This window comes from Pteronotus mesoamericanus, unplaced genomic scaffold (assembly GCF_021234165.1).
Source record: "Pteronotus mesoamericanus isolate MK-2021 breed Mesoamerican mustached bat unplaced genomic scaffold, CSHL_Meso_final contig_33, whole genome shotgun sequence".
Lineage (NCBI taxonomy): Eukaryota > Metazoa > Chordata > Mammalia > Chiroptera > Mormoopidae > Pteronotus > Pteronotus mesoamericanus.
In genome coordinates this window covers 8,603,432-8,630,778 of record NW_026555135.1, presented here as the reverse complement: position 1 = coordinate 8,630,778, position 27,347 = coordinate 8,603,432, and the positions used below count along the sequence as shown (strand labels likewise).

The following is a 27,347-nucleotide window of genomic DNA, read 5'->3' as shown; positions in this document are numbered from 1 at the left end:
CCATCTTGTTTATTTAACAAATATCATTTAACTACAGAATAAAGAATAACATGGCTTCAAGAGATGGACTTTCATGTATACCACAGTAGTCATTAGTGCATTTTAACTTTACATATGTTCATGATATTCATTGTCCTCTTCTTCCTCTTTCAAGATCCTAGGGTTTTAAATTACTGCTCAAGGTTTAGGAAGCAAGATCGGGCTATTAGATTTAGCATCATATATTTTTCCAAGCGATATACACAGCACTTTTAAAATATGTATGCAGCCTGTTTTAGACTGTAATCTCTTTTCAGTTATTTATACCGCTGATGGGCTTTAGATCTTTATTTCTGACACTATAATTTAATGCTATGACACAAGCCCCAGATTTACAGCTTCCACTGTTGGCCCAAGAGTTCCATTCCACTTCTTTGATACAGTGAAGCCAGGGGAGTTACAGAAGGGAATTTCATCAGAAGGCTTTTTTTTTTTTTCTTTACAATAAATTTTGCAGGCTCAGTGCTAACTTCATTGCCTTTATAAAAGTGCTCTAATGCTATGTTTTGAGGGCCATTTGGTAGTCCCTGATTTTCCAAAATTGACGTTACACTGCATTTATCTACCCAAGTTCACTGAAGGTTTATATGACCATGTATACATTTTTATCTCTATAAAATAGGGGTGAAACACCTAGATTATGAGGTTGTTAGGAATAAGTGAATTTTGTTTTTGTTTTTTTTTTTTTAGTTTTTGTATATGAAGCATTTACAATGTGTGGCACATACCAATGGGCAGCATAACATGGCTTTTAAGTGTGGTTTGTGAAGTTGGAGGCTGTGTACTACACAATTTCAGGGATACCTTTCACATAGGTCATGATAAGAATAGTGTCTTCTGGAATCATTCAGTGTGGTAGCACTGCGTTTGACTCAGAATTTCAAGAATTTATCCTGAAGAAGAGAAGTGCAACAAAACAGATAGATGAGGAGAATTTTTTGCCTCAGTATCATTTGAATAAATAAACAGGAACAATTTGAATGTTTACTAAAAGAGAACAGCTTAAACAATGAAATACATACTCTGCAGCTGTTATAAGAGAATGCAGAATAGTCTACAATAATATCCTGTAATATGTTAATTGCCAAAAACAAATTGCAGAAATGTGTATGCACCAAGATTCAATGTTTTTATTATACAGGGTCTGGCACAAATAAGCCCCCTTTTTGATTACAAAATCTTTTATTACAAAATCATAACTATGTAATTCTGTAATATAATGATATCACACTCAAGCACACCATATGACATTTTAGATGAAATGTTCAAATTACAAATATAAGTTATTACTCCCATGCCATTACCATACTCAGGCAGGTGTTATTTCTGCTGGACTCCGTATATGAAGTATATAGGGAAATACTGAATCATAATCCTAAACTACTAACCAGTGGTCATGTCTAAAGAGTGGGACTATGGAACATTTTACTTTGTAAGTATGTATCATATTTCTGTAATTTTATAAACAAAAATATTATGTAGCAAAAATGTCAATAACTACACATCTGATAACACAGCATATGTAGTTGTCTTTGTCTATTCAGGGTGTTATAACAAAATACCATAGACTGGGTGGCTTCTCAACAACAGAAATTTATTTCTCATGGTTCTGAAGGCTGAGAAATAAAGATCAAAGTGTTGGCAGATTTAGTGTCTGGTGAGGCCCTGCTTCCTAATTAATAAGTGGTGTGTACTTACATGGTGGAAGGGGTAAGGGATCTTTCTGGAATATCTTTTACAGGGGCAATAATCCCATTCAGGAAGGCCCCACCTTCCTGACATAATCATCTCTAAAGTTTCCCACATCCAAATACCAGCATGTTGAAAGTTAGTTTTTAACATATGAATTTAAAGGAGATACAACATTTAGCCTGTAGTATTACTGACAGCCTTTCAATTAATATTTGTGACCTACAGGTTAAAGCCCAGGACCTTCATAAATTATATACTTGCCTATCGGTCCAGAATTTTCTGCCATTATTTATTTTTCAGCAAATTCCAAAGTTATAGAGAATGTTCATAGTTCCCATTAATCATGTCTCTAGACAACTTGATGTTTTTGTTCATGCTTACAAGGCTACCCATAATGCATACCTCTGTGACAGACTTAATGATTTGCAAATGCCCATTTGTGTGTACATCTCCCTATCTAAATTTTGACCTACTTGAGGAAAAAAACACCTAACAGAGGAGCTAGCAAATAACAACCCCTTGATAAATGCACATTAAACCAAAATGAGCTATACTGATATTTGGGAACAAATATAAGCTCACAAAAATCTAATTGGTATTATTTTACAAACTGAATCTTGACCAATGTAGTACCAGGTTGAAAGGATATTAGCTGCAAAACATGTTCAAGCATATAATGTATAATTATTGTGAAATATATGACATTATAATAACTCATCACTTTTGGGTGATTGATGTTCTGATGGTATGCCAATACATGCAGATATACAAATAAAGAGCCTGAATTGTTACACTGATACAGAAATGAGTAAATAAAGTTTTTGAACAGAGCTATAGATCTCTTACAGAGAAGGCTGGTGATATGGAATGCACTAAGAGATAGAAGATTTGAGAGAAATAATGGAGGAAAATAATTAGACAAAAATAATGTAGCTTTAAAAGAGGAAAATGTAATATAGGAGATTGAATTTTAGATTGTTGGTGTAAAATAATGCAGGGTATGTGTTATGGACTGTTCTTGGGTATCTTTTAATTAAAGTACCAGCTGAAGCTTTTTATGGCAGTGCTTTGTCACTGGGAATGGATCTATTTAGATGGATGCCATATTATTTGAGGCCATTTTTATAACATAATAAAAACCAATTTTAGATTCATTTGATCATGTGTCTATCTTCTTATTAAAAAAACAGCCAGACCAAGGATGGAATCATTTAATTTTCATACACAAATTTATTGTTAAGATAGAATTTGGCCAGCATAAACTAGATGTCCAGTTACATTAATTTAGCTGGACCATTGAGGATTAATAATTAATTTTAGAACATTTCTTTCAAGAACTCATGGCTGTAAACATGAAATTTGAGGTAGGTGTTACTTACAGATAAATGTAAGAAATCTAAGGAAGGAAGAAATTCTAATTGATAGTCACTGCTAAACCCAGAAGAAGGCATGAAAAACTCCAGATAATTTCTCTTGAGTTGCTGTTTTGTAAACATTAATGTATCCATCCATCCGTCCATCCACCCATCCAAAAATATCAACAGTGTTTGACTGTTGACACTACCAGTAATGTTATCTATAATCATTAAGACATAGCTGAGTCATTTAGAAGCTTACAGACTAGAAGGAGGTATAAACATTTTGATATAAGTTAGAAAGCGCTATAATAAATTGTTGGTATATGGCTTAGAGCTATGGACGTAGAAAAGGAAAGCTTACTAATTTTTACCAATAAAGTCTATATAGGGGTAATATTTTAACTAAGCCTTAAAAATATATGAGCTTCAAAGAAAAGAGAGAAGAACATGTTCAAAGACTATAAATAAATTGCTTTATGATTGTAGGAAATGGAGAAAAACAAAAGATAATGAGTTTGAAGTTGTGGTAGGAGACAAAGAGACATAGGATGGATCCAGATTATGAAGGCCTGAGTATATCATTTTAAGAAGTTGGAATTTATCAAGATTCTAAAAGTCTTTAAGAAGGGAGAGAACTTGATTAGATTAGTGTTTAGAAGAAGAATCTGATAGGGATGAGGGCAAATGGTAGTAAGATGGGATGAAAGCAAGGAAACGAAATAGATGGCTTTTATAAAAGCTGAGGTAACAAATATGAGTCTGGACTAATGAAAATGTAGTAATTAATTTATCCTAGTAATTAAGTTTTTAACCTAAAAAAAAGAACAAGGAAAGGGATAGAGCTCTGTGACTGATGAGATGTTTTCCTACATAGCAGCCTAATTAATTAATTGTTCTCTGAAAGATATTTAATTAAACAGTTGTAGGTATCTTTGTAAAGGATGTGGAACAGCCAATTAAAATTTTTATTTTGGCCTTTCAAAATTAATTAACCATTAAATGCCACAGACTAACCTATATCACAGATATTTAGGTATAAGAGGGAAAAATAATGTTTGAACTTGGGTGAATCATAGTACCTAGCCTATACTTATATTTTATTAGAAAAACAAAAGGCCATATGATCTATATTATAGGCCAGTGCTGCTCAATAACACTTTTTGGGGGTGATGAAAGTGTTCTACATAATTGCTGTCTAATATGGTCACATCTAACCATAAGAAGCTATTGAACACTTGAAATGTACATGGTACAAATAAGAAACTGACTTTGTAATGTTTAAAATTTTATTTAATAGTACTTTTAAATACCAATTTAATAATCCCATGTAAGTAATGATTACCATATTGGAGGGTGCAATCATAGACCATGAGAAATATGCACATTCAACTAGACACTCTTGTAATTATAGCTATGAAGAAAGCAGTAAGAGGCAACAGAGGAAGAATAAGGAACAGACAGGATGGAATTTTATTCTCAACACCGCTGGCTAATAAGTTGAGAAACTTGGAGACACCAATTCACATGTGGACTTTGGTGTCCTCATATCTGCTATGAATTGATTGGCCATTTAAGCTTTATGTTTCTATAGAAGTAAAAGTGATTTAACAAGTTCAACTAAATAAGTTAGCATTGAAAAAAGTGGCTCATTTTGCTTATTGTTTGTTTAATTCTTATGAAATTATTCTTATAAAATTATGCTAGATATGAATTCAAGATATGAATTTCAATATGTATATTTAGGGTAGGCTGAACATGTGTACATTTGGTGAAAGTGATTTATTTTCAAACTGGTAATTTATATATACCTTACTTTGAAATAATCTTCTATTGCCTTCCTTCTGTTGTCTGTAACCTCCTGTGATTGGCAATCTCTGAGATAACTTCCAATGATCCCCAATTCTGCAGTTCATACCCTTGTTTTGTCTTCTTCCTTATAGAAGCAGGAATAGTCTATGTGAGCATGAAATCAGTGATAAAAACCCACTTCTGAGATCAGAGTGTAAAAGACTGAGGCTTCTATTCCTTCATCTTGGGCCCTTTTTCTCTTATTCCTAGCCCTTTGGAAAAGACCATGGTCATCATGGCATATAGACATTAGCCTAAAGCTAGTAAGGAAAGAGACTCCAGATAACCTCCATGTGAGTGAATCTTCTTGGAAGTGACTTGTTCAATCTCAGTCCAAGCTGCAAATGATGCAGCTTTATAGCAACCTTATATGAGACCCTGAGCCAGAATCACTCATCTAAGCTGCTCCCAAATTCCTGGTCCTCAGAAACCAGGAGATAATAAGTGTCTGTTGTTTTGAACACCTAAGTTTGGGGTAATTTTTTATGCAGTCACAAATAGCTAGTATACCTTTCTTACTATTTTTATTCTTTACTTATCTTTCACAAGCACTAGTCATAAACTAAACTATGTATAATACCCCAAATTACTCTCCATTCTTTTAAACTTCTATAATTTCACAAATATTGTTTATTCTTTAGCATACCAAAAATTGTCTTTCAAAGATCTAATTTTCTCTTTCAAACTCAACTGAAGTCGTTCTTTGAGAATTCTATGATATCACAATCTGAATTAGACACCCATCATTATTTGTGTTCGCATAGAAGCAGTTGCCTATATCTAACAGCATTAATCACACTGTTGGGTTCATAGTTTCCTATAAAAAAGGAAATTTCATATTCTTCAATCTATGTGTATAACACTCCCTCCACACATGCAGACATACCATCCTAAGAAAACTCTGTCAAAGAAGTTTTTCCCTAGGAAAAAAAAGTCAAACTCAGAAAAAAAAGAGTATAAATATAAAAGTGGTTGCCAGGGGCTGGAGGGTATGAGGAATAGTGAGCGAGAAGTTGGTTAAAAGATACAAACATTCAGTTATGAGATGAATACATTCCAGGGATCTAATGTAAAGCATGGGGACTATAGTTGCTAAGACTGAATTGCATAATAGAAATTTGCTAAGAGAGTAGAAATTAAATGTTCTCCACCCCCCCCCAAAATCAAATATATGAGGTAATAGATGTGTTAATTAACAAGAAGGAGGAATCCCTTCAAAAATACAGTGTCTGACACAAATAACACCCTTTTTCATTACAAAATCATAAGCATGTAATTCTGTAACATAACATTATCACCATTAAGCACACCATATGACATTTTAGGTGAAATGTTCAATTACTGTTCAGCTCATGTGAGACATCACATATCCTACCAACCACACTCAAGCAAGCCTTATTTTGGGGGGACGCTGTATATATTCAAGGTGAGCAAAAGGAGGTTAAGTTATCAGCCATCATTACCTAAAAGAAAAATCATAAATAAAGAAATGAAATAAGAACAATAAAAATTAGACAAATAATACAAATAAATAACCATACAAGAATAAACTCTGTATTTTGCATTACTCGCACCTGTAAACCTATTTTTTCCCAGTCTTGTGTGTACAGTGTGTGTGTGTATGTATGTGTGTGTATAGGTATGTGTATATATACACATACACAAATGTGTGTGTGTTTGTGTGTGTGTATAATATCATCACAATGGACAGGTTAAATATCTTACAATTTTATATGTCAATTATACCTAAATAAAACAGAAAAAGTAGAAGTTTTTCTCTCACTTTACTCTCAATTACAGATTTGGCGAAGCTCAACATCTCTTCACAATCAGTTTGGGAAATCTTTATGGGATGTGTAAATTACTGTGAACAAAATGGTATCTGGTTATTATTGACATCTGTTATTTCTCAGCAACCATTGGTGAACTGCTTTCTTTTGTTTCCAGTATTGGTGGTAGTGTCTTTTTATTGATCAGTACGAAATATTTTTAAAATGTGTTCCAATGGATTGTAACAGTCCTTGACAACAAAATTTCTGCCTATTCCCATTTCTATTCTAAAAAAACATTGTCATGTGTCAGGTGTCTCTTCAAGACCTCAGAATTACAGGTATTTCCATGTAATACTCAAAGTCATAGAGAAGATGGGCTGGAGGAGAAAAATATAGTAAACGCCAAGCCATATTCCAGGGCTCCTTAAAGGGCCTTTGCCAGGTAGTATAGCAGAGAAATGTGAAAGCACATCTTTAAGCAAACATTTAAGATATTCATGCTCTTCAACACATTTGTGTTGTTTTAATATGAAAATAATTTTCTCAGAATGTTCTACCATTGAATGAGATTGGGGCATTAGAAACACAAGCAGCTTTTATCATATAATTTTACAGTTTTTGCGCAGTCGCCAAAAAGCCATCTAAAAGACACATTTCCCTCTCAATAGCAAAGCTTGCTTTTATTTTAAGCCTATCTTGGTTTTCTATTCTGCAAGGATTGATTTCTTTTTATGAAACTTCTTGGGCTATTTTGCAGGCTTATTTCTATATACTTCAACTTGAGCCTTAATATATCAAAACCTGTATTATAGAGTAGAAGCTAAAGGTTGCATCCTGAAACCAGGAATAATCAGATAAGGTGCTTTTGAGCCATTTTGGATAAATTATTTAATCACTGCTATTTCTAATACATGAAATGAAATGGAAATATGTATTTAAAAAGGATAAAGTTATTTTTGATAAAGAAAAAGGTAACCTTGGACAGAGCCTTTACTTAGTATTAGTAACAGTAGATAAAGATGCTTAGTGGATGTTCAAATGACACACAATGGGTTGACACATTTTAGATTTATTTTAATTTTCCTTCACAAGAATAAACATAATAAAAGTGAAAATATATGCAGTACCCTATAAATTATTTCACAAGGCTATCAGTCAGCTTTCAGTAAGAGTTGGTATACTGCCAGTTATTTGAAAAAGTCTCTGCTTGACTGCCTTCTTTCACAGAATATAAGTATGTATTTCTTGTTTGTAGAAGCTGGTTGGCATTCCATCACTTCCTGGCATATCTCGTTGTTGCTATAATAATGTGATAATAATTTAACAGTACAGTGTATGAGACAGAGATAGTTGCTAGTCCTTGCTGAGGGTTTTGCAGAGGGAGCTTTTCTTCTGCTCTAAAGAAGGTATGTTACAGTATTAAAAAAAAAAAACAACTATCCACACTTCAGTAGAAAAATGAGGATTACTTTTTAAATAAAGTTTCAGAGACTCCTGTCATTTCCATCTTAATATTGTTTATGGGAGGTTCCTGGAGTATTGGTGGAATGTTTTAGGTTGGATAATGTGGGATTGAAAGAGGACTCTGTCTCTGATCCTGTGTGACCTGCTGTATAATTGCAGGCTAATTGTCTTTTTGCAACCACAGTTTCCTATGGTAAGAAGAAATATGTATTGGTAAGAAAGGAAGAGTTGGGTCCTTTCATTATGGAGATTATAGTCCTATAGGCAAAACAGAAAGAGAACTACTAATTACCAATACGAGGTATGTTAGGAACAAGAAGGACAGAATGAAACGGTAATGCTTTGCAGGGAAACTTAATCAGTATGACAGGAAAATCATCCCTGAGGAAATGACAAACAAGTAAGTTGAATCCTAAACATGAACAGAAGCTAAGCGAATAAGGATAAGTAGCGAGCAGATAAGAATAAAACAAGACCCCACACTCCTAGGGAAAAAAAGAACCTAATTTTTTATAGCCATGGTAACAAGCAGCCACAGGATCATGTTGTAAAGTCTTTCAGTCAATGATAACAACTTACCTCAGTGAACACGTTCTTACAAGCTGATGAATCAGGGACAGTTCCTCACATTTAATAGTCAGCCAGTCAAGGACAAAAATACTAGCCCCAATGTTCATAGCAGTGCAATTTACAATAGCCAAGGGCTGGAAACACTAAGTGCCCATTAGGAAATGAGTGGATCAGAAAACTGTGGTACATTTACACAATGGAATACTACACAGCAGAAGGAAAGAAGGAGCTACTACCTTTCATGACAGCATGGATGGAACTGGAGAGTATTATGCTAAGTGAAATAAGCCAGGCAGTGAAAGACAAATACCATGTGAACTCACCTGTAAGCAGAACTTAATCAACAAAACAAACAGGCAAAATAGAACCAGAGACATGGAAATAAAGAACAAACAAACAGTGACCAGAGAGGAGAAGAGAGGGGATAATGGGGGAAAAAGGAGAAGGGTCAAGTCAAGGAACATGTATAAAGGACTCATGGAGAAAGACAACGGTAGCGGGGTGGGAGGGGACAGGATTAAAAGTGGAAGGTCGGAGTGGGTTGGGTGGGGGAGAGTAATGGGGAAAATAGAGACAACTGTAATTGAACAACAATAAAAAAAATATTTAAAAAATGTTTCAAAGTGCCAACCAATTAAAAAATATTTCCACTGAAGTATTTAAATATTTACAAATAGGTCCCTAAAAATGCAATCAACCAATTAGGGCTAATATGAGTCCCTGAAAATCTGCCAGTCACTGAATGCTACACATTTCTATTATCCTATACAATGTTAGTGATCTGCTTTGCTCAGAGCAATTATGCCTGAAAAGCATAGCTCTCCCTTACTAGAGAAATCAAAACATACAGCTATTTTTTATTTCCCCAAATATTGAATATTGGCCTGTTGTCCTTTGTCAGAAGTGAAAAAATATTGCATCTTTGAGGAGCTTGATGGTAGTACATGTAGAGAAATTTGGCTGAGAGATTATTCAGCAAGATTGTGGAGAGCTTTGTAAACCATGAAAATGATTTTGAATTTTATCTTAGGCCAATGGAAAGTCATTGAAAATGTTCAGCCTGTGGATGTCAATATCATATTTCTCCTTTATAATGATAACTCTGGCTGTTTTGTGGAAGATGGGATGGAGAGAGTAGATGGAGAGAGACCAAATAAGATCTGTGGTAGTAGCTGGGGCGAGAGCCGATTATAGTTTAAACGGGTTTCTGGAAAAGGGATGAATACAAATGGAGGGATTAAAGGCATTTTTAAAAGAATAGAGCAAGGTTAATACTTACTGGATGTTTTAGGTGGTGAGTGAGAAGGAGCAGCCCTGATTTCTGGCCTGTGCATCTAGATCATTGATGTCCTTATTCTCTGAGGTCAGGAAACACTATAGGAAAAGTACTTTTGTGAGAAAGATGATGGTATCAGTTTAGCATAGATTTAGTTCGAAACATATGAAGAAAACCGAAGTGGAGCCATTGAGTAGAAATGGGTTTCCAGGAGAGAAGGCTCAATTAGAGATACACATTTAGAATTAATTAGAATGTTTGTAACGTGTCCTTATTTCATCTCTAAAATTCCGTACTCATTGATTTTTTTTTAAAATCTAGGTAAGTAATATCTGGAGATACGCCCCAACAATTCCTAACATTTTCTTCAAACATGCAGATAAGGCCACTGTCCTTCTCTTTCTTCTCATCTATAATCTATAATCTATAATCTATAACCTAACCAGCATTCTGTGGAGGTTGTAGTCCAGATCTGAATAGTCGACAAGCCTGAGCTCGCTGCTGAAACTCAAGGACTTACCGTCATGCTCTACATCTGATCTCAGAGCTCAGGCAGCTTCAATTCACTCAAATTAGGCTCCTAGTTCCTTCTTGGTCAATCTCATAATACTGCAAAAATCATGATTTTCTATGTGGTTCAAAATGAAAAGACATTTGGGAAGTCCCAGTAAATGCTATTTAATTGAAAGTCTTTTGTTCTTCAGGATGCACTGCTAGTTAGAGTCTTAAAATGGAAATGACCTGAATTCCTTGATTAAATAGGAAAGGAAGGGTTTTTCTGTTTATTGGGTGAGAGAATGAAGAGGTGGGGAAGTGTGATGAGAACGGGGACAGCAGCAAGATCACAAGGCTGTACAATGTTGATCTGGTGTCTTATCAAACTTCTGTGAAGTATATTTCTCATGCTCTGAAAATATTTTTGGTGTAAATTGGGTAACAGGCTTAGTTCTGTGCCAGGGCTATTGTGGAGGAACATGATTAATACTTGGAAACACGAAGTTCTGAAGAAGAGCCATGCGAAAGTAAATTTGAGAAATGTTAAGGATTTACAGAGTTTTGGAGTTTTTCAGATTGTGTAATCTGAAGATTATTCTCAGTATACCTAAGTCTAGGCTGTACTCATCTTCAACTTTTTTAAAATTCAGCTTTTAGATCTAAGCCACCCCCTTCCCCCATGGTTGAACTTCATCACAACAGTTGATTTATCTCCAAATGATTTAGCCTTTTTGTAGTAAGTTTTTGATAACAACAGTGTTCCTAGACACAAGAATCTAAGAGTCAAAGCTTGTCTTTTCAAATTATAAGGTTTTGTTATGAAAGCAAAGCCTTTGGGAAGAATATAGAAGTTTCTCTGTCCAGCTTATCTCAAAACTCCCTTCAGAGCTGTTGATGACTTTTCAGTTGGGTGGAAAGTGTAAATGTGGGAAAAAAACTGAAGCTTTTAATCTGCCCAAGAAGAGCCCCAAAGTAGCCCTCAAACAACCTTCTAGGTCGAATGAAAATGTTTCCTCTGAATTGCAGGTAACAAGGAAACTACTAAATCTAGGTTGTTTTCAAAAATGTTACAAAATAAGTAACGTACTGAAAACTTTTGAATTTCAAAAGGAGAGCCGCAGAAAAAAATGATCAAATAAGGACTTTTTAAAAACAATTATAAATTTATATTTAATGTTAAATACTTTTTCTAACAGATATCTTTAATTAATATTTTGAAGAATTTTAGTTATAGATTAAATATAGATCAGAGTGTGGAAATACACCAGCTTTTATTTTTACATATGCACATTTAGGTGAAACATCTGGAAGAAAACACAAATAACTTAAACGGCTGCAACCATGTGAACTGAGAAAAAATTGTGTCCTTTTATCCCCTATAAACTATAACCTTTTTCAAAATTATGGTATTCTATGATGTTGAAGAAATGATCAGTCACCTTGAAACTTTGTACTGAAATACCTTTTTTAAAGTACTCAGTATTTTTCCTTTATTGACTCCCAAGTTACCTAATGTTTGATCAACAGTATCCTGTGACAACTAAGTCACAGTGCTGGTTTTTCTCGACTCAGACTGTCTGGAGCCTTGTTCCATCAAAGCAGTAACTTTGCACTTAACACCTTAATGGTCTTAACAAAAAGAGGTGGTGTGAAATTGAGATCTTCTGTGGTGGAAATAATTAAGGACGAACAGGAAAATGCATTTGGTGCCAGATTTGATTACCTCAAATGAGTAAAATTAAAGCAAACATTTTATCATCTCCAATTACTCCCTTGAGAATAATCAAGACAAATGGGTAGAAAAGGCTAATGGAGAATTTTACTTTCTCCTCAAGGCAAATGGACCACTCACAAGCAAAATAATATCAGATCAGACATAACTGCTATTTAGTTATTTCTAATTATTATATAAACTGGAATAATCTCTTTTATGAGATTATCCCTTGCAAAGTCATAGACAACACTTACGTCCTCCTTCCTCCATGAAACTGTCTTTGATTAGAGTGCAGCTTATATGGAGACAGCCTGGTCTGGAAGGTAGCAGTTGGATTTTGAATTCAGGTAACCTGAAGTCCGTATCTTATTAGCTAAGTGGTATTGAGACACCCACTTAACTTCTCTGAGCTTAAGTTTCTTTGTCTAAACAACAGGACATTATAAAACAAAATCATTGACCCCACAAGATGGCTCTGACTAATAATGGAATCATGTAAGTGACAGTACACAATGAACGGTAAACAGTATATAAATTTTAATCATCGGTTATTGACTTCTCACTTTCATGATCTCTATATTTTATAATAATTGTATGGTCATTCTATAATTTTCATTATAAGTTTAAAATTCAAGTAGCAAATATTTACTCGAAAGCTATTATATGAGCCATAGAGCTGAACTATTCTGAGGACTGAATAGCTCCTTGGCCCTGTGCTGGGGCCATTTATTCAGGAACCATGTGCATCACTCATTTTTATGCACCAAGTGTCTGTTGAAGAATATGGTACTTATTCAGCCACTCTATAAAGTGTAAACAAATATATTAAAGAATAATAAAAATATGTCTTATTGATTGGTTTCAGCACCTATGAGGCAAGTAGAATATCTATGTTACTGAGAAGAAAACCACAATTCAGAGAGGTGAAACAATATGCTCAAGGTTAAAGATATAACAATCTAATAAATTGTGTGCTAAGATATTGTTTAAATTATTTTGATTTGGTATGTTTTTTCACTTATAGTGAGATTCTTTTAATCAATTCATAATCCAATTAGCAAATGAAATGAAAATATATGGAAACATTCTAGTCCTTAACTGTGCCCCCGAATGCATGTCTTGAGTTTACATAAAATGCTACACGTGATCAGTTATGCCTATGGATATCTCTAGCTTTGGACCAAGAAAATTTTCACATTAAAGGAAATCCATGAAATTCATTAGCGTATGACAGAGTTGCTCATGCATTTGTTTAATATATGAATAACCCATGGCCACTTTAATAGAGAACATTGCATGGCATGTAAAATAAGGTATCACTTTTGTCTGCCTTCACACTAACACACTGAATTCTACATGCAAACACTCCTTGATCGGGATGTCTTGGTGAGAATGAGATAATTTATAAAGATGTTGAAATTAGAATATGATATTCCTTTCCTTCTTTTATTTAATAAATTCTCAAGTACCTGTGCCTCATCATTAAGTCTGTCCAGAATTCCTCACTGTTACTGTAATACCCGCATCCCACCCTTGGCCTTCCCACAGCAGGTAGCTATGCCTGGGCTTTTTTTTTTTCCTTATTTTATTCTTCACAGCCTATGTCTCATATATGCAGACCTTGTTGTGACAGTACTAATAGAGTAGGGTTGGTTGGCCACTGGCACATCTTTTAGCCAGTGGGAGACATATGCTGTGTATCACCAAATATTACAGCCCAAATGGCAAGACATGTGAAACAATGGCTCTCACTTTTTCCCTTACTTCTTGCTCTTTTATCTTCACAATAAAAGACGGGGTTGAATTCAGCAATTTCTAAGGTTTAGAACATTTTGATATTGCTGTGTTTCTTCTTTGGAGCTTGCTTTAATGCTCCTCGCAACTTTTCATTTTTTATTGGCTAACAGTATAATTAATAACAGTAGAATTTGAAGCGTATTTAGAAACTATTTGCATCTTTGACTCTCTAGTAATCATATCTTTGAATACTTTCAGTAGGAATGCTTATTCTCATATAAAAAGTATGTTTCAATTTGCTGACAGCTCTATTAGAAACATTTTCTCATATGGAGCCACGTATAATTCCAACCATTGTTCTACATCTACTCTACCAACATGAAGGCTCTTCACAGACTAAGAGAACTTGGAAGTCATTTACTTCTTTTGTTTTGTTTATCCAGGGCTAGCGTCTTCTCATGTGGAAACTTATAAATCAACACACTATAGATATTGGAAGCAGTGTGATATACTGAAGTAACACAGGTTTAGAGGCTGCATTTAAAAACCAGATATAAATAATATCTGTTTAACCAAAAGCTTAATATTTAGCATATACAAATTACCAACTTCTGTGTCTGAAACATAATCACTATAATATTTCTTTTTCCCCAAAGCACAACTGATCACTTTCTTTACCAAGTTCTCATGGTTTTCTGTTCTTATGGTTGTTAGAGAAAAAAATCATACAATATTGCAGTAATTACTTTTACATGAATCTTTTTTATACTTGGTGTGTTTTATGGAAGAATTTTGAGTGCAGAGCTCTACAATGTTTATCTTTTTGTCCACAGTTCCTGATACACAGCAAGCTTGTAATATTTATTGAATAAAGGAATGTGACAAAAAATGTCACTTCTGGCACTAGATGTTATATTGACACCTCAGAGCAGCATAAGGAGATGCTTTCCATTCCCCAAGATTTTGTATCCCTCTTCGTGCAACATTGAACTCCTTTTCATTTCAGATCACTATTGCTCTTTCACATAAACTGCTATGTGAGTTAAGGGAAAAAGTGAGAGCCATTGTTTCACATGTCTTGCCATTTGGGCTGTAATATTTGGTGATACACAGCATATGTCTCCCACTGAAGTGACAGGGAAATCACAGGCTGGGTCCCCAGCAGCCTCACAGACTAGTGGCAAATCTGCAGGGTGGCAGGAACCTGCCTCTTCTCAGTCTGGCATATGCCCCCTGCTTATTCTACTCAGCCCACTGACACCTCTCTCTCTCACACACCAATGAGTGCACTTGCCCACATATGTGCATGCACATGCATACGCATGTTAGATGCCAACTTCATTATGCAGCATTTCTAAAATATTGTTAAGGAGCCATTTCTGTCCCATTGAGTCTTATTTTAGAATTACCTTTATATACAATCATGTTACTATGATATCCTACAACCAGTAAGTTTTAGTAGGTTGATATGGAAAAAGTGTTAATCAAGTCACTTGTACAGGAAGTAAAAAAAAATCATAGTATTGGTTCCAGACTTAACTAATATTTACTGAGCAATAACACGCAAAATAGGCAATTTTACATCTTGCAATAGTCCCTGACATTTAACCTCAATCCTCCTCATTCTATCATTCACACATTCCTTCAAAGGGGTAATTATAAAACACAAATTTAAACACACCCCTTACCTTTAAAAAAGTATTTAATACTTACTTAATGTATATAGGTTAAAGTCCAAATTACTTAGAATTAGATACAAGACTCATTACCATTTGCACTCAGCCCTTCTCCACCCCCAGAACACATACACACACACTAACACATGCACACTTACATTTTAATCACTTGTTCTAAAACCTGCTTAGTGTCTGAAAACCTCATTGTGTTTATTCATACCTTTCAACTTTTCCTATGATAATATCCTTACTTGGAATGATCACTCCCTTTCTTCCCTTTCATCAGAAAAAAAAAATTTTTTACTGATCATTCAAGATTCATTTCAAACGATACATCTTCCGTGATTATTTACTTGCCCATTTGTGTCACACTGTGCTGTGTTTGGCAGTTTCTTTTCTTTTCTTCTAGCTAGAATATGAAGTTCTCTATGATGTTGTGTGCTCTATCATTTTCATCTTTTCATTATAAGAATACAGACTTTAAGTCAGGCTTTGCCATTTACCAGCTATATGGCTGGAGAAAGATTCCTTTTTTCTTTTTAAATGACAGCCCCTTCATCTATAAATATGGATAAAGCTAATTACATTACTCCCTCATTAACTTATTGTGAGAATTAAATGAGGTATAGCATCTTGAAGAGTTAGTGGTGGCTTTCAGCTATGTATATAGTCAGTACCTATTTAAATGAGAAACCCTGCACCAGACAGTAAGTATTCAGTGAGTGAATTGACACAGAGCACAAAAAATGTACATCTTATGAGCATCTTTCATATTCATCTGTGTTTCCAGGGCCACCTAGCCAAGGTCTTAATATGTAGCAGATATTTTCACATCTTAAAAAGGGCCAGGTTGTCTATATTCTCCTGGTAATCCCACCACTTACCTGGCCTTTGCTTTGCATCAAGAAATTTGAATGGGTGCGTAAAAAATTATGTGTGCTTCTGTTGACATTACATTGCCACCCTCCTGTGTAAATGATATAGATGATCTTTGTTAGATCACAGCAAACTATGTAGGAGTTCAACCTCCTACCCTCCATGGTTATAATTAGAACTTATTACTATCTTGTCTTGAGTAACCATTTCCTAACACCCTACAATCCTGTTAATTCTGTCAAAACAAGGAGTCTAAATATTTCAGGGCTTTATATAGGCTTTAATTTAATTCAGATATCCTAGGTGCCAACTCATTCCACTCTGCACTCTGTATCTCATTGTCTGTCATCAGCAAAATTTTCTAGGACTGCACTCTCCTCTCCTGAATACCTCTCCCGTATACTGCTCTAATGGAAAGCCAGTTGTTCCCTGAGGAGATGGCTTCCATGCAGCCTTTTCTAATGTCATGGCCCCTGGAGGCTAAGTGATCTATTCCATTCTCTCCGCCCCTTCCTGATGGTTTTTTTCTTCCTCCTCCACAAATCTCCATAGATCCTATGAGGCAAATGTCATCAAACTACACATACTTCTAAATGTTCTGCAGCTAAATGTTTCAATAAGATGCTAACCAACAATGCAAAGATGCAAGGAAAATATGACCAGCAACACTGAAAGGAAAAGAAATCAACAGAGACAAGAGGGAAGCCGGGGGGTGGGGGCAGGGAAAGGGAAGGGAAGGGGAAAGTCAAGGAACATATAGCAAGGACTCATGGACAAAACCAAAGGGGAAGAGCTGAGGGAGGGAAGGTGGGAGGGGGCAAGGGAAAGAGGTGGGGGGCGGAGGCAGAGACAAATGTATTTAAAAAGTAAATAAACTAAAAAAAAATTTTTCAGGAAGAAATTAAAAAAAAAAAGATGTACTAACATTGACATGCTACTTGAAATTTGTGACTTTATATGGCTAGGGTGTTATTTTTGTAAGGTGTCTTATATGTTTTTAGTAAACATATTACTTTCCCTATTAAAACACAAATATTTCATGGGGATCAAAAAACAAAATTTATTTATATCCTATTTTCTCTATCTATCTATCTATCTATCTATTTATTATTCTTGTTCAATTATAGTTGTTCCCATTGGCTAGGGTATTTTAAGAGTTATACTGCAATTGCTAAATAAGTTGGTCCTTCAATTGACTGGAAAACTACAATGACATCTTCTTCTCCCACTTTAACTTCCAACACCAAACACTTTCTCCATTTTTCCATTTTATCTAGTGTTCTTGCTTTTATTTTGACTAAGAAAATTGAAGCAATATTAAAAGAACTGCCATGTGTCTCAGCTACCATAAGGACCAGATTTTTTTTTAACTCCCTCTCTTTCCATTAAAAATGCTGAAATACCTCTGTTTTTATTTAAGGGCCACACTATTTTTTCCAGCTTTTTGACTGGAAAATATAATTGGCACTTAATATTGTATACAATGTCATGATTTAATATATGTGTATGTCGTAAAATGCCACACTGAAGTTTGTTAACACATCTGTCATCTCACACCTCATGTAGTTTTTTGTGGTAAGAGCTTTGAAGATCTCTTTCAGCAACTTTCAAATATACAATACCATATTGTTAACTATAGTTACTGTGCTTTTCATTATATCCCAGAACTTACTACCTTATAATTGGAAGAGCACATAATTTGTCCTCTTTGACAACTTTCATGCATTTCTCCCACCTCTCCCACCCTGCCCACTGGCCCACTAATCTATTCTCTATTTCTGTGAGTTCAATATTTATGGGTTTCACATATAAGTAAGAGTACACAGGATTGTCTTTCTCTGTTTTACTTATTTCACTCCACTTCACATGACACATTGAAGAACTCCATTCCTGTGATTATCTTCTATCTATCTTACATCAACAGATTTTCCCATTTTAATAGACCAGTCCCATCAGCATGAGAATATTGAATAATGGCCCCAATTAAAAAACACTTTCCAATCTACATCTTTTTTTGTTACCATACTATTTCTCTTCCCTTTATAGAAGCTGTCTTTCTATTCCCTGCTAAAAGTAATCAACTGAATCTCCTGAGACTACTAATTTATGACCTCTTCTCTTCAGCAAAGAAATTTCTAAATTTTAGGTGGGCTTATAACTATCTACTATAGATACCGTTTTTTCAAAACTCCCTTGCTGGCAGGGAAGCTATTTTTAATTCCAGTCAAGGTAATATCAGAGAGAAGAGAGATTGATGAATCTTTTGGAGCAATTGTTTTTGGTGGGCTCAAGGTTCTTCTCTTTTCCTCTATCCAGCTCCTTTGACAGGAATGGCAGAGTAGTCAACTGGAAGCCACCCACTTACAAACAACTATGGCACTGCAATGCTAGTTCTAATCCTGCTGACACTCAGACTTACCTACAGAAAATAGTAACACTTCTGTTTTGGTTAAGCCACTATCACATCTCTGTATGTAGCCATACCTAAATTCTAACCAATATAATATGCAAAATACATTATTGTGTTATATGCAAAATATAAATGGTCTTGCATCCTGGGCATGTGACTATTGTTTCTTTATTCGTCTATTTGACAGCATTAAATAGCTGAATTTTACCTCAGTGTGTCAGTATTGGAATGAGTGACAGACCAAGGGTGTATATGATATGAGATTTTAATGATACTAAAGCTCTTTGGAGAGACAGTAAGAAGTTGAGGGGTGGGAAGGAGAGAGAAACAGGGAGAGAGAGAAATTGCAACTGTGAAGTTAAAAAAAAACCAAACAGCCACAGAAGATTTAAGTCTCAATAAATAGTTTTATATGCAATTTCCGCAAACATATTTTCATTTGCTATAAAACAGCAAATGGCTTGGGAGTGAAAAGCCAGAAATATGCACAGTGAAAACAAAATAGTCTTAACTAAATACTGGCTTGCAAGAAAGAAATTGCAGCCTATATCAGAATTATTTTTACCTTATGGTTCTTCAAAATACATTAAATTTTTCCTGACAAACAATAATTTGGTTGGAAATAAAAACAAATTCTTTGTCCTAAAAAGCTCTGATTTCAGACTTTTAAAGATGAATAACTGTTTTTTTCTCAGATATTGATCATTATCCAGGTAATCCTGGCTGGACTGAGCTACTTAGAATTTGTAGTTGTAGTGAAAGAAATTTCATTAATATAATTCTTTGAAAGTTAAGCAAAGATATCTGAAGAAAAACAGCTATTAAAACATATAAGTGAAAGCTAATACAATTTTTATAAGTAAAATATTGTAATGAAATAACTTCTTTTTAGACAGAGAACTAAAGTGAAACATGCCATCCTATGCTTACATTTGAGTAATCATGATGCATTTGAGTTTTACTTTATACCCCAAAAGTCAGAAGTATTTTAGTTTAATGAATCAGATCTCAATAAAATCCAATGAAACTGTAAATAATATTATACCTTTTTTATACCAAAGCAAGAGTAATATTTATAATTACTTATGTGTGCAAGTTTGCGTGTCTGTGTGTATATTACTAGGGCAGAGAGCACAGGTGAATATTCATTTTACTTAGGGAAGTTAGAATGTGGCCATGTATTCATTAAACCTTTGCTGAACACTCTTTATACAGAAGACACTATTCTAGGAATAAAGAATACAGGAATGAAGTTACTTTACAACATCTTTTGTCACTATTAAAAATATATAGAAACAAATAATCAATTATAATATTTTTCTGTAAGGAAGTTTATATTTTCAAATATTTCCCTTATATTTTACATTGTTCTAGATAGATTTAAGGAAACCAAGAAAAGATAATATTATTTGAAAATGGAACAAAAATGAGATTTTATTACACTTTTTTAGTAAATTCAAAAAGGCTAGCAATTTAAATGTCTAGCAAAAAAATCACTTTAAATAAATGAGAAAAATACATCCAGATATGAAAATACACTGAACTGCCACAGAAATATTTCCATAGTGTAATTAAGAGAAAAACTATAACTCATACAAATCTATTTCAGAAAAATAGTATATATAATTATTAGATTGTGTGTATATGTGTATAATACCTCTCTAACTAAGAGTGTGCACATGCACACATGTGTATATATACATTCACACGTATGGTGTATGTGCACATGAAAGAAGTAGCAGCACTATTTCCTTGGTCAGGGAGAGGCAGTTGACATAACTGTCATGTCCATATGTAATTATTCTGTTATATTTTTGCTATCCTATTAGTTATTTCTATATGTAAATATATACAAATTTAAATCTATTTTTTCACAGATAGGTGATTTTAGCTTTCTAATTTTATAATATGTATACATTGCTTTAAACATTTTATAAAGTGATTTTTATTTCTAGAAATCTGGTACAGCAGCTGCTCTTGGAAAAGAAATAAAAATATTTGACATTTAAATATGTTTATCTTTAATTATTTAAATTATTTATATATTAACATGTTTGAAAATCTCTCAGTTTTATCAAAGTATACCTTAAAAATTTTCACTTCTCCCTTTGACTGCATTGACATAATTTTTACCTTCATCTCCATAAATAACTTTCAGATTATTTTCTTGTGTATCCTTCTTGTTATTTCTTTATGTAAATATAAACAAATTGAAATTTATGTTTTTATTTTTCCCTCTATTTTACACAAAATATGGCATCCTGTATACATTGTTCTGAACTTTATTTTTCTCCTAATAAATTCTGGAGCCTTTCCATGTTACTGTATAAAATCTCCATTCTTTTCTCCAGCAACACATTTTCATCATTTTTCTTAGATTATTATACATGCCTGTAATCTTCTACTATTTTAACAAACTTTTACAAGGTCTAGCAGTGTACATTTGTACACTCATATGTGTGAAATTATATCTATATGATATATTCTCAACAAATTAGGAATTCAGGGTCAAAGAATACATTTGATGTATATTGCTATGGGGACAGTAATGCTCTATCTCCAATGTAATTGAAAAGTAATTTAGTTTACTTCTATTTTTCATTCATCATAAATATAATTTTTTTATAGTTAAAGTGCCTAACCAAGATTATCTTATATAGAGAACTTTGTAAAGCTGGAACTATCATAATGGGATTCTACCATCAAAATAATGGCAAGCAGGAAGTAGACACATTATGCAGAGAAACAAATCAACCTAATATCCATATATGATTTGTAATGCTAGACAAAAGAAAAAAATTTCTCCTGATATTTTCTAATCCCTAGACATTTTTCACAAATATTTGCATATAAATTTAAGATCATCCTGTATAGTAAAAAATACTCTTGGTAAAGAATGGATTTAACGTGGCTTTAAATTATAGAAACAAATGCAAATTCTCTCTGGAAAAAAGCACTTTCAATCCAGACTTTAAAAATTCCTCACAGATCAAGTTCCAAGGTATCCAAAACCACAAAACATAGAAGCAAACCAGGCCTTTGAGTGGGAGTGAAGTGGGAAGTGCGGGGAAAAACAAAACAGAATTTGAACTTCAAAGACTTCATAAATTACAAAACATAAAATAATTATATTTAACATGGTTAAATTAATAAAAATAAATGTCTAATAAAAAACAAGCAGATGAATAAAAAGCAAAATAGATATTGTTTAGAAAACATGGTTTATGCACACAAAAACACACATATATACATATACAGATAAGTACATACATATGATTGTAATAACAGAATAGATGAGCTAAAGAGTAGACTAAGCTAAAGAGAGAATTAATGTGTTATATAATTTGCTAAGAAATGAATGAATGTTAAGGCAAAGGGGAGAGAGAATAAGAAAGCTGAAATATATTTGATTCAGATTACAATGGGAAAGTGGACTAGGTGGAGCTGAGGCAGTATTTGAGAAGGAAACAGGCAAGAGCTTTCAAGAAATATTGTAAGACACTAAATTCAACAATTTAGAAATCTCGATAAATCTCAAGCAGGATAAACAAAAAGAAACTGACACCTACACATCAGAGTGAAACTACAGAATACTAAAGTCAGGTTATTTACAAGAAAACATCAGTTTTGCTAAAAGATGACTTTTATTAGCAACAGTAGAAAGGTCTTATTAGGGAGATACTATTCAACAAATATTTAAAAAAACAAAACATAACAACTAGGGTCCAGAGATTTAGTATTACAAGTGATTCAGTAAGGATATGCCACTGATAACAAAATTAAGGACGATTTTGTATTGAATGAACTAAGTATAGGTAAGAAAGGACCAGAAACCAATTTTCTAACTACAGATCCAGTGTATCCACTTTGCACTGTGCCATATCACCTCCAAAAATATCCTGAATTTTTGTTACTCTCACTACAGTAAAGACCTTATTGAGAGATGCTGTATTTGAAAAGTGTAAGAACTGATTATTTACATATGTTTTATATTTATTGCAGCACCTTCTCCTTCTTCTTTGTTGTCTTCTTCTTTATTTTGATATTTTGCATTTGAAAATGACTTTGTTGAACACCCAGCAAAATCACATTCGTTTGATTCCTTATTATGTATAAGAAAAAATTCAATAATATAAATATAGAAATAGATAATGCATAATTTTGTTCTCATGAATTTCACCATCTTATGATGATGTGAATGGGAAAGAAATCATTGAGAAAAAATAGTAATAAAGGAACACTGCTAATAGGAAAATTAAAATTGGAACCTATAATAAAGGATGATCATAAGGACATTACCTAATAACACAGTACTTTATAGTTAAAAAAAACCATGGGCAAGGAAAACAGTGTGGTGATTGCTGAGGGGAGAGGAATGGAAGGAGGTGAAGGAGGGTATAGAAGGATAAGTCGTGATGGAGACTTTTCTTGAGGTGGTGAACACACAGTACAGTGTACAAATATTGTAGAATTGTGCAGCTGAAACCTGTATAATTTTGTTAACTAGTGTTACCTCTATAAATTCAATGAAAAGGAAAAAAATAAAATATAAAATAAAATATAAAATAAAATAAATAAAATAAGCAGGTTTTGACATGTATTCCATTGTCCTTTCACCTTTAAATTAAAAGCAAGTTTTACAAGCATTTGGGGGCCGAATGATGCCACCCAACTGGGAGGATCAGATGAATTGAGATATGTCCCCACAGGCAGATTAAATTCTGAAAGCTAAAAATGTGGCCTAGTAGATTAGTTCCCCAAAATACCCTTGATTAGTCTATTTTATTTCTTAGGAAAATAAATTTTTAATTTAAATATTTCCAATAACCTTGTATTTAGGTAAAGTAGTTCATATCTGGGCCAATAAGAGAGTAGTGAAAACCATGATAACTTGAGAATGGACCTTTTCCTGGAATGGATTGTTGTTCATTAAGTTTTCAATCAGTGTGAGACAAGTTGAAACTCCTTAAACTTCTATTCTCTGTTCCAACACTATCTCTTAGTATGTTCTAAAAATGCAGTAGAAACAACTTGGTTCTGTTTTTAGACCAGGTTCTGTCACTAAATTATTGTATGACCTGAGACAAGTTATGCAAATCATCTAGGCTTCAGGATTTCCATTTGTAAAAGGCATTCACTTATTATGGTGCTTCCCAAATCTAAAACATATTTCTTTCCTAGCACTTAGCACAATATTATGACCAGTGAATTATTACAGAATGAAAATTCTATACAAAGATCCTTCCATCCTAGGGAAGCTTTCCAAAAAATTAGTATTTTATAATCCTTCATGCGAGATAAATTAAGTAACTAATATGTTTTTGCTATTGGATAATAGCGAAAGTAATAAATAAGAGACTCTGGTATTCAGATCCTATAAAAGATCATGTAAAATCAGCCTGTAGTTCTCAAGTTATTCTTCTTAGTAAAAGTCTAGTTGAGGTTCTTGACATCAAGCAGCCAAAAGAGAAACTTTAAGATGGATAAAGCTGTTTTAAAAGCTGAAATCTGGCAAGATTAGATTAAAATTGCTTATGTAATTACTGAGTTTTAAAAATTCTTCCTATCAAGAGCTGGAATGATACATACACACACACACACACACACACACACACACTTGTGTAAATTCCTGTTTCTTGGACTCCCAAAATCAAAGATAAAAATCAGTCCATAAGCGTGCTGAATAGAATAGGAAACACACTCAACCTATGTGGCTAGATAACTTTCTCAAGCCTATACTTTCTATATTGCCACAGATTCTCCTACCTGTTGATTACAGTAAGTCCAAAATACATTAAAAATGAAAGATTTGATTGAACATGGGAGAACTATTCTGATCCAGGTCTTTGTGAGCTGTGTGCACACTCAAGCAACCATGTCTAAGGGACCTACAGTTGTCTTTGATCTCAGCACTGCCCACTCTTTTGTGGGTGTCTTCCAGCATGGAAAAGTGAAAATAATTGCCAACAATCAGGGAAACCAAACCACCCCAAGTTATGCTGCCTTTACTGATCCAGAATGATGGCTCAGTGATGCTGCGAAGAATCAGGTTGCAATGAATCCTACCAACACAGTTTTTGATGTATAACGCTTAATTGGACATTGATTTGATGATGCTATTGTCCAATCTGATATGACATTTTGGCCTTTCATGGTGGCGAATGATGCTGGCAATTCCATGGTCTAAGTAGAATACAAGGGAAAGACAAAAAATTTCTACTTAGAAAAGATGTCATCTATGGTTTTGAAAAAGGTGAAGGATATCACAGAAGCCTACCTTGGAAAGACTGTTACTAACACTGTCATCACAGTACCTGATTGCCTCAGTGATCCTCAGCATCAGGCTACCAAAGATTCTGGAACTTGCCAGTCTCAATGTACTTAGAATCAACAATGAGCCAACCGCTGCTGCTATTGCTTATGGCTTAGACAAAAAGATTGGAGCTGAAAGAAGTGGGCTGTCCTTTGACTTGGAGGGTGGTATTTTTGATGTGTCAATTCTCACAATTGAAGATGTAATCTTTGAGGTCAAATCTACAGCTGGTGGGGAAGACTTTAACAACCGAATGGCCAAACATTTCATTGCAAAGTTCAAGTGAAAGGACAAGAAGGATGTCAGTGAGAATAAGAGGGCTGTTCATTGCCTTCATACTGCTTGTGAACATGATAAGTGTCCTCTCTCTTTTAGCACCCAGGCCAGTATTGAGATTGATTCACTCTATGAAGGAATCGACTTCTATACCTCTATCAACCATGCCCGATTTGAAGAATTGAATGCTGAACTTTTCTGTGGCACCCTGCACACTGTAGAGAAAACCCTTTGGCATGCCAAGCTTGACAAGTCCCAGATCCATGATATTTTCCTGATGGGGGGTTCCACCGTTATTCCCAAGATTCAGAAACTCCTGCAGGACTTCTTCAATGGAAAAGAGCTGAAGGTGAGCATCAACCCTGTTGAGGCTGTTGCTTATGGTGCAGCTGTCCAGGTGAGCCATCTCATCTGGATGAGATGAGCCATCCTCTCTGGAGAAGAATCTGAAAGTGCTCAAGATTTGCTGCTGTTGGATGTCACTCCTCTTTCCCTCTGCATTGAGACTGCTGGTGGAGTCATGGCTGTCCTCATCAAACATAATACTACCACTCCTAGCAAGGAGACCCAGACCTTTACCACCTACTCTGACAACCAGCCTGGTGTGAATCTGGTGACTCATGTTTATGAAGGTGAGTGTGCCATGACCAAGGATAACATCCTGCTTGGCAAGTTTGAACTCACAGGCATACCTCCTGCATCTCGTGGTATTCCTCAGATTGAAGTCACTTTTGATATTGGAGCCAATTTCATCCTTATTCATCTCTGCTGTGGGTAAGAGTACAGGAAAAGAGAACAAGGTTACCATCAGTAACAACGATGGTCATCTGAGCAAGGAAGAAATTAAGCACATGGTTCAGAAAGTTGAGAAGTACAAAGCTGAAGATGAGAAGCAATGGGACAAGGTGTCTTCCAAGAATCACTTGAATCCTATGCACTCAACATGGAAGCAACGGTTGAATATGAAAAACTTCAAAGCAAGATCAATGATGAGGACAAACAGAAGATTCTTAGCAAGTGCAATGAAATCATCAACTGGCTTGATGAGGATCAGGCTGCAGAAAAGGAAGAACTTAAATATCTGCAGACAGAGCTGGAAAAATTCTGCAACCCAATCATCACTAAGCTGTACCAGAGTGCAGGAGGACTGCCAGGAGGAATGCCTGGGGGCTTCCCTGGTGGTGGAGCCCCTGCATTCCAGGGCGCCTCCTCTGGGCCCACCATTGAAAAGGTTGGTTAAGCCAATCTCTTGCAAAGATTTAGCATTGTTTCACACAAAGTATTGAAGAATCCAAATTTGTAGCAAATTCCATGGCAGTTTTAAAAGTTGAGCTGCTGTACAATAAAACTGAGCATTCTTGATATTTGAATCTGGACTATGTGCACAGGGAAAGAAAATAATGTACTTTATAAGCACTGTTTTGTAAAGCAGAAAAAGCAACATCTTAAATAAAACTATTTAAAATTGGCACCATAAAAAATGAAAATTTAAGTTAACTTAAAAATGAAAGCTGATATTAAATACAAATTTACCACCTGTCACGCTCTGTGCTGATCTCTTTATATAATTGCCTTATAATAGTTTCCTTTTTTTTTTAGTTAACTTACAGTTTAAGTTTGATTTCTGGGATGCAATTCTTTATGCCCATGGAAATATAAAAATGTCAAATGTTTGTCTTTTTCAGAATTTGGTTTCTTTATAGCCACCAAGTTAGAATTCATGATAACTCGTCACTATTCTTACACAATCACTATATACTTTTGGAGTTTGGAAAACTTAGTCAAACAAGAATATAAAAATAAGGTTAGGTAAATTATGTGAAAAGAATGA

The 27,347-nt window shown here is 34.4% G+C and overlaps 1 pseudogene; it reads left to right on the top strand.

Annotated features, from left to right (window-relative positions):
* The first annotated feature begins 24,802 nt into the window (after positions 1-24,802).
* Positions 24,803-26,756, top strand: LOC129072692 (heat shock cognate 71 kDa protein-like; annotated as a pseudogene).
* Positions 26,757-27,347: the final 591 nt, after the last annotated feature.